The sequence below is a fragment of the Panthera uncia genome (genome assembly GCF_023721935.1).
Source record: "Panthera uncia isolate 11264 chromosome C1 unlocalized genomic scaffold, Puncia_PCG_1.0 HiC_scaffold_4, whole genome shotgun sequence".
NCBI lineage: Eukaryota > Metazoa > Chordata > Mammalia > Carnivora > Felidae > Panthera > Panthera uncia.
Window position 1 is genome coordinate 69,608,131 of NW_026057585.1, and position 15,604 is coordinate 69,623,734.

Sequence of the window (15,604 nt, forward strand, 5' to 3'; positions counted from 1 at the left end):
TTTCTTCAAGTACACCTTCAGCACCTTTCCCTCTTCTTCCTCCTCTGGAATACCAATTATGCGTAGATTATTTCTCTTTAGTGCATCACTTAGTTCTCTAATTTTCCCCTCCTACTCCTGGATTTTTTTATCTCTCTTTTTCTCAGCTTCTTCTTTTTCCATAATTTTATCTTCCAGTTCACCTATTCTCTTCTCGGCCTCTTCAATCCGAGCTGTGGTTGTCTCCATTTTATTTTGCAGCTCATTTATAGCATTTTTTAGCTCCTCCTGGCTGTTCCTACTCTCTTGATCTCTGTAGCAATAGATTCTCTGCTGTCCTGTGTACTGTTTTCAAGCCCAGCGATTAATTTTATGACTATTATTCTAAATTCACTTTCTGTTATATTGTTTAAATCTTTTTTGATCAGTTCATTAGCTCTCGTTATTTCCTGGAGATTCTTTTGAGGGGAATTGTTCCGTTTCGTCATTTTGGATGGTCCCTGGAATGGTGTGGAACTGCAGGGCACTTCCCCTGTGCTGTCTTGAATAACTTGCAATGGTGGGCGGGGCCACAGTCAGACCTGATGTCTGCCCCCAGCCCACTGCTGGGGCCACAGTCAGAGTGGTGTGTACCTTCTCTTCCCCTCTCCTAGGGGTGGTATTCGCTTTGGGGTGGCATGGCCCATCTGGGCTACTTGCACACTGCAGGCTTGTGGTGCTGGGGATCTGGCGTATTAGCTGGGGTGGTTCGGCAAGGTGCACAGGGGCGGGAGGGGCAGGCTCAGCTCGCTTTTCCTTCGGTTGTCGGCTTCAGGAGGGGCCCTGCGGCACCGGGAGGGAGTCAGACCCGCCGCTTGAGGGATGAATCCGCAGAAGCACAGTGTTGGGTGTTTGCGCGGTGCAATTAAGTTCCCTGAGAGGAACTGGTTCCCTTTGGGATTTTGGCTGGGGGATAGGCGAGGGAGATGGCGCTGGCGAGCGCCTTTGTTCCCGGCCAAATTGAGCTCTGTTGTCCAGGGCTCAACATCTCTCCCTCCCGTTGTCCTCCAGCCCTCCCATGCTCTCTGAGCAGAGCTGTTAACTTATAACCTTCCAGATGTTAAGTCCTGCTTGCTGTCAGAACACCCTCCATCCGGCCCCTCCGCTTTTGTAAACCAGACTGGGGGGCTCTGCTTTGCTGGTGGGCTGCCCCTCCGCCCTGGCTCCCTCCCACCAGTCCCTGTAGCGTGCACTGCCTCTCTGCCCTTCCTACCCTCTTCCGTGGGCATCTCATCTGCGCTTGGCTCCGGAGAATCCATTCTGCTAGTGTTCTGGTGGTTTTCTGCGTTATTTAGGCAGGTGTGGGTGGAATCTAAGTGATTAGCAGGACGTGGTGAGCCCAGCGTCCTCCTACACTGCCATCTTCCTCCCGAACCTTTTGTCTCAGTTTTTAAAAGGAGATCCAGATTTTGTTGTCTTCCCTCTTTTTTTTTTTTTTTTTTTTTTTTTTTTTTTAATGTTTATTCACCCTTGAGAGACAGAGAGAGACAGAGCCTGAGCAGGGGAGGGGCAGAGAGAGAGGGTGACACAGAATCTGAAGCAGGCTCCAGGCTCTGAGCTGTCAGCACAGAGCCTGATGTGGTCCTTGAACTCACAGACTGTGAGATCATGACATGAACCGAAGTCAGATGCTTATTGTCATTTGTCTTTTGACTTTATGATGTTTGGGACCATACAGTTTTTTTTTTTTTTTTTTTTTTTTTTGTAGTCAAGTGTAACAGTGTTGTCTTTTTCATCTGGATTTTGTTTATAGTTAAAAGCTTCTCCTTATATCCTGGTTATAGAGAAATCTACCCATGTTTTCTTCTAGTACTTGTATATTGTATAGTTTTGCTCTTCTACATTTAGATCTCTGCACCATTTGAAGTTTGTTATTGTATATGGTATGAAAAGTAGGTCTAATTTTATCTTTTTTTTCCATTTGACTCAATATCATTTATTTAAAAGTCCATCTTTGCCCTTGTGATTTGAAATACCACTTTTATCATATACTTTCACATTGAGTCAGTTTCTGTACTTGATAATTTATTTCTTTAGTCTTTCTGTGTACTCATATGCCAGTACTATGCTGTTATATCTTTAAAGGCTTTGTGTATTTTATATATATCAGGTAGTAACACCTACTTATGGCTTTCCCTTTTCAGTGTTTTCTTAGCTATTCTTTTGTGTCTGTTTTTTCCATATGAACTTTAATACAATTTGTCTATTCCAGAAGAAAAGGTTTGTTGGTATTTCTATTTAGGTTGCATGAAATTATGTTAACTTAGGGAGTACTAAAATCTTGATGATGTTGAAATATCCTAAGAGTGAGATACATCTTTGAACAAGCATTTTTGTTCTTTCCAGAATGTTTTATGAGTTTCTTTATACAAACTCGAACATTTCTTAAGTTTATTCTGAGTATTTTGTCCTTTTTGTTGCTGTTGTAAAGGAGTTTTCTCTTATATTATATTGTGTTGATTTTTTTTTTCAAAGAGCCAGGATTTTAATTTATTAATCTCATCAACTAATTTCTGTTCTCTACCTCATTAATTTCTGCTTCATCTTTATTATTTGCTGTGTTTCCTTTCCATTTACTTTTTGTTCTTTTTCTAGCTTTTTGGGATGGAAATTTAATTAATTTTAATTATTTTATTTTTATTGATATAGATGTGTAATGCTATGAATTTTTTTTCTTTGGATACTGCTTTAAATGGATCCCATAGATTCTGATACATAGTGTTTTTGTTATTATTTTTCAGAAATCCCATCATTGCTGTTTGTATTTCCTGTTTCACTCCAAAGTTGCTTAACAGAAGACTTTTTTCATTTTTAGGTCAAAAGGTCTTTTTGTTTCTTTAATTTTGTTGCTTTAAAATCAGAGCATTTTGTTTTAATATTACTACTTTCTGGAATTTACTGATGTTTTCTGATGAGTTTTTGTGAACATTCCATGTGCACTTGAGAAAAAAGGAATATTTTCTGTTATCAGAGTGCAGTGTTTTATCTACATTGATACCTACATCTGTGTTAATGAGATCTTATTGGTTATATTGTCAGATTTTTCTATATGCATTCTTATTGTTGGTCTACTTCACCTCTCTTTTACTAAGAGTGGTATGTTAAAGCATTCTACTAGTAGTGGTTTCTATCAATTTGTTATTTAATTTACTCTTATGGTGTTTCTGGTTTATATAGGTGGGTTTTGTCTTCATTTTTATATAGGTGGGTTTTGTCTTCATTTTTAATTTTGGCTTTTAATGTTTTAAAATTTTTTTTTATTTTAGAGAGAGAGAGCAAAAGAGAGAGCATGAGTTGGGGAAAGAGACAGAGAGAGGGAGAGAGAGAATTCCAAACAGGCTCTGTACTGTCGGTACAGAGCCCGATGGGATCAGTGAGATATGACTTGAGCCAAGATCAGAGCCAGTGCTCATCCAACTGAGCCACCCAGGCACCCATTGAATTTTAACATTATAAAATATCCTGCTTTGTTTTATTTAATAATTTTAGCCTAATTCTACCTTGTCTCATAATAGGGTTGCTTTTGTATTGTTTCCATTTTCTTATATCTTTGTTTATCCCATTTGTTTATTTATTTATTATTTATTTTGAGAGAGAAAGCGCATGTGGGGGAGGTGCAGAGAGAGAGGAAGAGTGAGAACCCCAAACAGGCTCCACACTGCCAGTGCAGAGCCCCATGTGGGGTTCAAACCCACAAACTAAGATCACGACCTGAGCCAAGATCAAGAGTTGGATGCTTAACCGACCTAGCCACGCAGACACTCTTTATTCCTTTTTTAAAGAGTATCTCTAAATCTCTGCATTTTAGGTGTATCTCTTATATACAACATAGATTAAATTTTCTTATGAGCCAGTTGAAAATCTGTTTCAAGTGAATTAAGCCCATCTCCACTTATTAATATGACTGGCATATTTGATCCAAATGCTGTTTTATTATTATTTTATGTTTTAATTACTGCTGTATTATTATTTCCTGGGAGCTTTTTTCCTATGCCTTTGTTATTCTTTTAAGATTTCTTTTGGGGGCACCTGGGTGGCTCAGTCGGTTAAGCGTCCGACTTCGGCTCAGGTCACGATCTCACAGTCTGTGAGTTCGAGCCCCGCGTCAGGCTCTGGGCTGATGGCTCAGAGCCTGGAGCCTGCTTCCGATTCTGTGTCTCCCTCTCTCTCTGCCCCTCCCCCATTCATGCTCTGTCTCTCTCTGTCTCAAAAATAAATAAAAACGTTAAAAAAATAAAAAAAAAATTTCTTTTGGCATATGAAATTTTTTTTTCGGTTTTTTGGTTTTTTTAATCTAGTGGTTATCTTTATGTTTGTGGTTTTTAATCATGCCCACAATAATCTTGTTTTAACTTTGTTTTTTACTTGTGGTTTGTTAGTTTTATTTTATTTTTAATTTTTAAGAATATTTTATTTTTAAGTAATCTCTATACCCAATGTGGGGCTTGAACCCACAGCCCCTTGATCAAGAGTCACACATTCCAGGGGCACCTGGGTGGCTCAGCAGTTAAGTATCTAACTCTTGATCTCAGTTCAGGTCTTGATCTCAGGATGGGTTCAGGTCCCATGTTGGGCTCTTCGCTGGATGTGAAGCCTACTTAAAAAAAAAAAAAAAGTTGTAGGCTCCACCAACTGAGCCATCCAGGCACCTCTGTGGTTCAGCAGTTTTAAATGGTATCCTTTGGGGGCACCTAAGTGGCTCAGTCAGTTAAACATCCGACTTCGGCTCAGGTCATAATCTTATGGTTCGTGAGTTTGAGCCCCACATTGGGCTCTGTGCTGACAGCTCAGAGCCTGGAGCCTGCTTCAGATTCTGTATCTCTCTCTCTCCTGTCCCTCCCCTGCTCATGCTCTGTCTCTCCCTGTCTCCCAACAATGAATACATCTGTTATAAATAAATGAAAGCAAGATTTAACTCCTGTAATACTGTTAATACATTCTTTCACCTTAAATGTTTTTTTTTTAATTTTTAAGTAATCTGTTTACCCAACATGGGACTCAGACTCACAACCCCAAGATCAAGAGGTGCACATTCCACTGACTGAGCCAGCCAGAAACCCCGCACCTAAAATCTTTGATTTATATATGTAATGTGTACCAATATGTAACACTACTCTTACCTATAAATCATAAATTTAACAATGTGGAATAGGGTTTATGTATACCTTATGTGGGCATAGTTGCTCTGTAAAGATCTATGCTAAATTGTATATTCAGCTGATGGCATTTATCATTAAGTCTGATAAAGTAGTATTATCTTTTAGTTAGTACTTGGAGATGACTGTGTTTTTAACAATTAGGTATTTTGAAGAGTTTGTTTTCTTTTGTCATTCTCCCAAGCAGCTGTGATCTTGTGGTATGTTGATACAAATTGACGGGAGAAAAAGTTAGTATAAATATTACAGGACAAGTGCTGTAAGTATTATAAGAGAAAGTGTCTATTTGATGTATCATAAAAGGGTTCAGTGTCTACCTTTGAGAAAAGAGGGGCCACTGAACGTTAGCTGTCCAAGGGAGGCTATCACTGTGTATATCTTTGTCTGCTCCTTTTAGAGGAAACTTCATGATGCTCTAGAATATGCAGTTAGCAAAGCTTTGGATCTCACAAAAGCCTGAATACATCTTTGATTGGTTATATATTAAAGGAAATAGCCCACAGCATGATGCCAGACAAGTGTAGAGCCCAACCAATTTGATCCTTAAGCAGGGAGAAGAATTCTATTCATCATTAAGAGGTTAGATTGTAAAATGTTGTAATTATTTCAGCTTAAATTGGTTTAAAGCTGTTTTTTTTTTCCCAATAAAACTTGTCTTCAAATTGCAAGGCAAGAAGACAGTTTTCATTTTGACAACCTTTACTGCATTGTGTTTTTCTAAGTCCTCCCACCCTACCCTGTGGCCTACTCTGTTTACTGTTCAAAGCTGAATCATAATGTGCATCTGGAGGCATCATGAATCATGTGACTGACTTGAAGTGTCTCTTGTCATTTATTAACATTCTTTGAATATCTAATTTTGACAAAGTATTTGGTTATATCATGAAGAAACTTGCTCTTGCTCTTGAGGTGGGTGCCTATGTAAAATTATTTTTTCTCTTTTTTGTCTGTACACAATTATTTTGTTTTGTTTTTTAATTACAAAATGGAACAAAGAGTGACAGCCACATTGGGCCTTGACAGGGATCTTTTTACTTGAAGGACTACTCCTGTAATGAATGATTTTTATTCAAGTGAATATTCATATATTTCTCTGACTCTAATTTGTATAAAATGACAGCCTGCAGACCATTTTGTTTGATTACAGTCCCTTCACCTTCATTATCTTTTATGTCTATTTAAACTCTGGACTTGCCATATCCATCTTGACCCTCCCCCACATCTCTCTGTTTGTATTTTCTTTCATTGCAATTTTCCTCTTTTCTCTTCTGTGGGCATTCACAGATTGTTTTTGGAGTTCATTAAAAAAGGAGTGTGTTGTCTGGGTAGAAAATTACATTTGCATGCTTGAGAGAGGCCTAAGGGTTTTTATGGGGTTTGGCAAGGGTCCTGGCTTTTTTTTTCTTTTGGGAGGGAGGGATGAGAAAAGAGTAATAATTAGAAAGGATTTTTGGAAAGTAGAAAAGTAAGAGCTGTTGAGGTGATTTCTTCTGCCCCCATTTTTTCCTTTCCATATTATATACATCTAACTGATTTTCTTTTCTTTTTTTCTGCATGTATAAACCACTTGACTAACAATGGAACAGATTAGAGGCCCTTCTTAGAACTATTTTGAATGCACAGTAGAGTTCTGCAAAGCAGGAACCTTTCCTATGATGGTAATTGTACATTTACTAGTGAAGCTGGCAAGTTGCAATATATATATGTATTTTTCCCCTTTTCTTTGTGGCAATTGGAGTTGAGTTTATATAGGAAAAATATTTCTTGAATTAATATGAAATTTCGTGTAAACTGGTATCTACATAGAAAGTTTAGCCATGTTTTGAATTAGGATTTCTCACAGAATTTAGGTTTTAGGTATAATATTTAACTTTTTGAAGTTGATAATGTTCATCTTCTTTGGTTAAAGATGACATCGTCTTATCCAGAATTTGTCATTTATGCCCAAGGACTCTATTTTACAGCAATGAAAACTCAGAAAAATTCAGCTAAGTTCATAGTTAATCCCAGAAAGGTGGTGGTGTAGGACCAAGGATGATCATGTGGTAGGTCAGGAGTGGGAAGGGAAGTAGGGGAATTAATTTGTGCCAAGTTGATTTACCATAGAGTTGGCCAATAGAGTTGAATCCCCCCCCCCTTTTTTTTAAAGTCTGACTCACTTACTACATACTTCAGCCATTTAGTAAATATTTTTAATTGAATACTGTTGTGTTCCATATATTCCCCTAGCTACTAGGACTGCAGAGATGAGTAAGACATAGTAGCTGTCCTTAGGGAGCTCATAGTCAGTATGAGTATGTATATTTGCAGTATGTGTATGATATCTGTGAAGTCTTAAATATATATACATATTTAAAATTGAAGAAGTCCTTCATGACAGGTATATTTGCCTGTGCTTCCAGACTTTTTGGTTACCATATGGGGTGTGTGTGTGGGTGTGTTTGTAAACAAATAGTTAATAGTGTAAGTGCTGAAAAAGCTGTATGCAAAATGATTTGGACTGCATCATTGACTTCATTCTCTTGGATATTCCCATTATCCGATAAACATACTTTTATTTCTTGCCTCTTAAAGAAAACCTTTTTTAAATTCTGCTAACTTCTCTCAGCTATTGTTCTGTTTCTTTACTATCCTCTGTAGCAAAACTTTAAGAGGTTTCTATACTTGTTAACTCCCAATTTCTTTCTTATTTTCTCTTAAACCCATTTCAGCCAGTGCTGACTATACTGTTCACAGTCTGTCCTCATCAAAGTCACGAATGACCTCTACATTGCTAATTGTCATTTCTCAGTCCTTGTCTAATATGACTATCAGTAGTACTGATCAGTAGTAGTACTATCAGTAGTAGTATTTGATCACTCTCTCACCCTTGATTTATTTTCTTCACAAGATTTCCAGGATACCACATTCTCTTAGTTTTTCTCTTACTTCATGGCAACTACTTCTTAGTCTCTTTCACTTGTTCTTCCTCTTCTCTTTATTCCCTTAATTTAAAAAAATTTAGAAAAGATCACACAGTAGAAATGTTAACTGTTTTCCTTTCATGTACAGTTCTATGCATTTTAACGCATAAATAGATTTGTGTAACTAGTACTATAATCAGGATACAAACAATTCCATCACCCCCAAAATCTCCCTCATGTCATTTCTTATAGTCACAACTTTATCACCTGGAAACCACCATTCTCCATTATTATAGGGTGTAATCTTTCTAGATTGGCTTTTTATTTTTAATTAAAAAAAAACTTTTTTAAGTTTATTTATTTATTTTGAGAGAGAGAGTACAAGCGGGGAAGGACCAGAGACAGGCAGAGAGACAGAATCCCAAGCAGGCTGTGCACTGACAGTGCGGAGCTTGATGCGGGGCTCAAACCCACAAACCATTAGATCATGACCTGAGTGAGCTGAAACCAAGAGTCAGATGCTTAACCAACTGAGCTACCCAGGCGCCCCTAGATTGGCTTCTTTGACTCAACATAGTGCCTTTGGTCTTTTCTCTGAATTGTTGCATGTATCTAGTGTTTGTTTGTTTTCTTATTACTGACTGGTTTTGTATGGGTGTACCACAATTTGTTTATCCATTTACCTGTTAAAGGACATTTGGGTTGTTTCCAGTTTAGGTTGTTTTTGGCAATTATGAACAGAGCTGTTATAGACGTTGATAACTAGGTTTTTGTGTAACATAAGTTTTCATTTCCCTAGGGAGAAATCCCAGGAGTAGGATTGCTTGGTAATATGCTAAGCGTATGTTTAACTTTGTAAGAAACTGCCAGGTGCTTTTCCAGAATGCCTGTACCATTTTGCATTCATACCATCAACACATGAAAGTCCCAGTTGTTCTGTATCCTCACTAGCACTTGTTATTGTCAATATTTTTTAATTTTATCCATTCTCTTTAGTATGTGGTAGTATCTCATCTTAGTTTTAATTTGGATTTCCCTAAGAGCTAATGGTGTTGAACATCTTTACATGTGCTTACTTGTCATTTGCATATTTTCTTTAGAGAGATGTCCAGATCTTTTGCCTATTTGTTTATTTTTGAGAGAGAGAGAGAGATAGAGAGAGTGAGCACAGGGGAGGGACAGAGAGAGAGAGGGAGACAGATGATCTGAAGTGGGCTCTGTGCTGACAGTGGAAAGCCTAGTGTGGAGCTCAAACTCACGACCCTTGAGATTATGCCCTGAGGTGAAGTTGGACTCTTAACTGATGGAGCCACCCCGGTGCCCCTCTTTTGCCTATTTTTGAATTGTTTGTTTTCTTATTTTGAGTTTTGAGAGTTCATTATGTATTCTGGATACAATTCCTTTGTTGGATATGTGTTTTGCAGATATCTTCTCCTACTCTGTGACTTGTTTTTACATCTTTTTAGTGGTATCTTTGGTAGAGCAAATATTTTTTAAATATTAATGGAGTCCAACTTACCAGTTTCTTCTTTTTATGGATTGTGCTTTTGTTGACATATCTAAAAATGCTTTGCCTAACTCCAGGTTACAAAGATTTTCAGTGTTTTAATCTAAACATTTTATACTTTTACCTTTTGTATTTAGTCTGTAGTTTATTTTGAATCAGTTTTTGTACAAAAGGTGAAGTTTAGGTCAAGATTCTTTTTTTTTTTTCATATAGATGTTCAGTGTCCAGCCCTATATGTTGAAAAGACTGTTCTTTTTTCACTGAATTGCTTTTACATCTTTATCAAAAATCAGTTGACCATATTTGTGTGGATCTGTTTCTAGATTCTCTGTTCTATTGATTTATGTATTTATCCCATTACCATTACTACACTGTCTTGATTACTGTATTTATAGTAAGTCTTAAAATCACTTAGTGTTATTCTTCTAACTTTATTATCTCTCAGAATTATTTTAGCTGTTCCAGTTCCTTTTAGAATTAGATTATCTATATTAAAAAAAAAATGTAGGGGTGCCTGGGTGGCTGAGTTGGTTGAGCGTCCAACTCCTGATTTCAGCTTAGGTTATGATCCAGGGTTGTGGGATCGAGCCCTTTGTTGGGCTCCCTGCTGAGTGTGGAGCCTGCTTGAGATTCTTTCTATCTCTTTGTCACTCCTCCCTCACTCTTGTGCTCTCTCTCTAAAATAAAAATTTAAAAATAAAATACAGTAAAATTCTACTGAATTTGACTGGTATTAAACCTATATATCAGTTTTGGGAAAATTGAGATCTTTACTGTGTTGAGTCTTGAATCTGTGAATATAGTAGGTATCTCTATTAATTTAGGTCTTTCTGGATTTCTTTCATCACTTTTTTGTAGTTTTCAGCATATAGATCCTGTACATGTTTTGTTAGACTCATACTTAACATATTTTGCTTTTTTGAAGTTTTTATAATTGGTTATTTTTAAAAATTTCAGTTTCCACTTATACATTGCTAGTATAAAGAAATATTGATTTCTGTATGTTGACCTGTAACCAACTCCTTGCTAAATGCACTTAGTAGTTCTAGCAGTTTTTTGTAAATTCCTTGGGAGTTTCTATGTAGATAGTCATGCCACCTTTCAAAAGTGATAATTGTATTTCTTCCTTTTCAATCTATAGACTTTGTATCAGTTTTTCTTGCCATGTGGCACCAGCTAAGGTTTCCAGGATAATGTTGAATATCAGTAGTGAAAGTATATATTCTTGCTTTTTTCTGGATCTTAGAAGGAAGGCATTGAATCTTTCATCAGTTGGTATGATGTTGGCTGGAGGGTTTTTATAGATAATACCCTTTATCAGGCTCAGGAAATTCCTTTCTATTTCTAACTTGCTAAGAGATTCTTTTTTATTTATTTATTTTTATCATAAATGGATGTTGTATTTTGTCAAATGCTTTTTTCTGTATCAATTGGTATGATCATATTTTTTTAAATCTAGACTATTAATATGGTGGATTATATAGATTGATTTTCAAATATTGAACCAGCCTTGCATTCACAGGATAAAGCCCACTTTGTTGTGGTATATTATTCTGGATTCAGTATGCAGACATTTTGATGAGAATTCTTGTGTCTGTGTTCATGAGGGATATTGGTCTGTTTTCTTCTCTCCTTCTTTCTCTTCTTTCCTTTATCTGATTTTGTCTGGTTTTAGTAACCCAGTAGTGCTTGCCTCATAACATGAGCATGGAAGTGTTTCTCCCACTTCTGTTCTCTGGAAGAAATTGTACAATACTGGTGCCATTTATTCTTTAAATGTTTGGAAGAATATGCCTGGGAAACCGTCTGTTCTTGGAGATTTATTTTTCAGAAGGTTTTTAACTGCACAGTTTTTAATTTTTTTTTGCATTTTATTTAAACATTTTTTAGAAGTTTATTTTGAGAGAGAAAGAGAGAGCTTGAACAAGTGGAGGAGGGTGCAGAAAGGGAAGAGAGAGAATCCCAAGCAGACCTGTGCTTTGGACTGAGCCTGACACTGGGCTTGATCTAACAAATCTGGGAGGTCATGACCTGAGCCAAAATCAAGAGTGGGAGGCTTAACTGACTGAGCCACCCAGTGCTCCTTAACTACATATTTAATTTCTTTAATAAATTTAGAAATATTTGGGTTACTTATTTAATCTTTGGTGAGTTTTAGTAGTTTGAGTGTTTGAGAGATTCATTCATTTAATCAAATTTGTGTGTGTAGAAGTATATGTAATCATTCTTCATAATCCTTTTAATGTTTACATGGTCTGTAGTGATACTACCTCTTTCATTCCTAAAATTGGTAATTTGTGTCTTTCTTTTTTTCTTTGTCTGTCTTGGTAGAGGTTTATCTTTTTTATTAATTCTCCGGAAAACCAACTTTTGGCTTCAGTGATTTTTCCCTATTGTGTTTCTGTTTTAAACTCTCCAAGAGTTTGGAGGTTTTCCTTTTTAAAAAAAAAAAAATTCATTGAAGTATAGTTGCCATATAATATATTATTAGTTTCAGGTGTACAACATAGTGATTTGACAGTTGATCCTTCAACACAGGGTTAGGGGTGCCTACCTCTGCACAGTCAAAAATCCACTTACACTTTTTAAAAAAAATTTTTTTTTTTGTTTATTTATTTTTGAGACAGAGAGAGAGCATGAACGAGGGAGGGTCAGAGAGAGAGGGAGACACAGAATCTGAAGCAGGCTCCAGGCTCTGAGCTATTAGCACAGAGCCTGACGCGGGGCTCAAACTCATGGACTGTGAGATCGTGACCTGAGCTGAAGTCGGTTGCTTAACCGACTGAGCCACCCAGGCACCCCCACTTACACTTTTGACTACCCTAAAACTTAACTACTAATAGCCTACTATTCACCGGAGGCCTTACTGATAATAAAAAGTCAATTAACACATATTTTATATATGTATTATATATTGTATTCTTATAATAAAGTAAGCTAGAGAAAAAATGTTATTAAGAAAATTATAAGGAGGGGTGCCTGGGAGGCTCAGTTGGTTGAGTGTCTGACTTTGGGTCAGGTCATGATCTCGCAGTTCGTGAGTACAAGCCCCACACTGGGCTTGCTGCTCTCAGCATAGTGCCTGCTTTGGATCCTCTGCCCCCGTCTCTTGCTGCCCCTGCCCCCCCTCAAAATTATCAGGGGGGGCACCTGGCTTGGCTCAGTGAGTAAAACATGCAACTCTTATTTTTTTTAAGTTTATTTATTTTGAGAGAGAGAGACAGAGACAGTGCAAGTGGGGGAGGAGCAGAGGGAGAGGAAACAGAGAATCCCAAGCACGCTCCATGCTGCCAGTGCAGAGCTCAATGGGGGGCTTGAATTCACAACACCTCGAGATTGTGATCTGAGCTGAAACCAAGAGTTGGACGCTTAACGAACCCCACCTAGGCGCCCTGAGCATGCAACTCTTGATCTTGGAATTGTGAATTTGAGCAACACGTTGGGGGTATAGTTTGCTTAAAAAAAAAAGTTGAAAAAAAAGGAAACTATAAGGAAGAGAAAATACATTTACAGTACTGTACTGTATTTAATGGTACTGTAAGTTTATATCATCTGTTTACAAAATAAATTGTCAGTACCTACATCAATATTGTTTTACATGATGCAAAACACTGTAGATATTCTATGTATTACTCACCACAAGAAATCAAAAATGAAAAGGTAATGTGAAGAAGAGATTCACATTTATTCTTGCATTGGTAACAAAGAAACAGTATAATTGCTTTTCATGGTAGCCTAGTGTAATCCACTTGATTGCTTCATGGTAGCCTGTACACTAATGAATGGTTATAAAAATTTTTTAAGTTTATTTATGTTGAGAGAGAGAGAGAGAGAGAGAGAGAGAAAGAGAGAGAGAGAGAATGAATTCCAAGCAGGCTCCATGATGTTAGCACAAAGCCCTATAAAGGGCTCAAATGCACAAACCATGAGATCATGACCTGAGCCAAAATCAAGGGTAGGACCTTTAACCAATTGGGCCACCCAGGCACCCCTGTTATAAAATTTTTGTGGCATACAGTATCACAGTCATATTCAAAATACAGTATTGGAAACATTGTTACATTAAAAAAACCCACTTACCTGTGATGATAGGCTGACATACAGTTTCTCCAGTTTAGGGGTGAGGGGGAGAGAGAGATGTATATACTATACATTAATGTTGAAGGTAAAATTATAAAATAGAAAACTAACACATTATTAATTTTATATTAAATATCACTTACCTTATGCTTGTGTAGGGATAGGCTATTTCCATACAAGCCTTGCATATGATGTTTGTTCTACATGATCAATACTTAAGCACTGCTGCTGCTAATGACACAAAAACATCCCATACAGTTCTTTTGTGTGTGTGTGTGTGTGTTTATTTTTGAGAGAGACAGAGACAGAGCATGAGTGGGGGAGGGGCACGGAGAGAAGGAGACACAGAATCTGAAGCAGGCTTCAGGCTCCGAGCTATCAGCACAGAGCCCGACGTGGGGCTCAAACCCACGAACTGTGAGATCATGACCTGAGCTGAAGTCGAATGTTTAACTGACTGAGCCACCCAGGAGACCCCCATACAGTTCTTTCTGTACAGTTATTCATACAAAGATACACACATACACAACAGATAAGTTTATTAACACTACAGCATGATGATTATTTACTATTCATTAAGTGGAAGTGGATCATCATAAAGGTCTTTATTCTCATCATCTTCACATTGAATAGGCTGAGGAGAAGAGGGAGGTTTGGTCTTGCTGTCTCAGGGGTGGCAGAGGCAGAAGAGGTGGAGGAGGTAGAAGGGGAGGCAGGAGAGGCAACACAGTCAGTATAACTTTATAGAAATACATCATAATTTCTGTCAGGCTCTTTTGTTTTCCTGAAAATGTTTCTATATGGTACCGATCCTTCTTCCACCATTTGCTTTGTTTTAGTGCTTGTATCATTCAAGGGTCCATGTCATAAATGAAGTCAAAAGTAGTCTTGAATAATTGGAACCCTTCTGCCAGATTGTCTAACTTCAATTTGTTTTCTGGAACTACTGCATCTGATATTGGTTCGGAAGCACTCATTTCCATTAAGTTGTCTTCTGTTAATTCCTCTTATGTGGTGTCACTTAGCTCTTGAATTTCTCCAAGAAACATATCGTGAAACCCTTTACCCCCTGCCCCAGCCTTTTTTGCTATATCCACAATGATTTCCTTGATCGGTCCTGTCGTAAATCCTGTGAAGTCACACACAAGATCTGGATATAGTTTTCTGCAACAGGAATTTGTTGTTTTGGGCTTGATGGCTTTCATGGCTTTTCCTATAAGAACAATGGCATTTTCAGTGGTGTAATCCTTCCAGATATTCATGATGTGCTCTCTATTGAGGTTCTCTTCCTTAATGTTGACAGTCTTTTCCATAGAGTACTGCATAATGAGCCTTAATGGTCCTTATGACCCCTGATCTAGAGGCTGAATTGGAGTTGTATTTGGGGGCACGTAGACCACTTTGATGCCTTTGGTGTTGAACTCATCAGATTTTGGCTGGCCAGGGGCATTGGCCCAACATGAAAAGAAATTTTATTTTAGGGGCACCTGAGTGGCTCAGTCTGTTAAGCAACTGACGTCAGCTCATGTTGTGATCTCACGGTTCGTGAGTTTGAGCTCTGCGTTGGGCTCTATGCTGACAGCTCAGAGCCTGGAACCTGCTTGGGATTCTGTGTCTCCCTCTCTCTCTGCCCCTCCCCTGCTCATGCTGTGTCTGTCCGTCTCTCTCAAAAATAAATAATAAACATTAAAAAATTTTTTAAAGTTTTTATTTTTATTTTTTACTTTATTTTAATTAAAATTTTTTTTACATTTATTTATTTTTGAGAGACAGAAAGAGACAGAGCATGAGCAGGGGAGGGGCAGAGAGAGAGAGGGAGGCACAGAATCTGAAGCAGACTCCAGGCTCTGAGCTATCTGCACAGAGCCCAGTGCGGGGCTCAAACCCATGAACCGTGAGATCATGACCTGAGCTGAAGTCGGACGCTTAACTGACTGAGC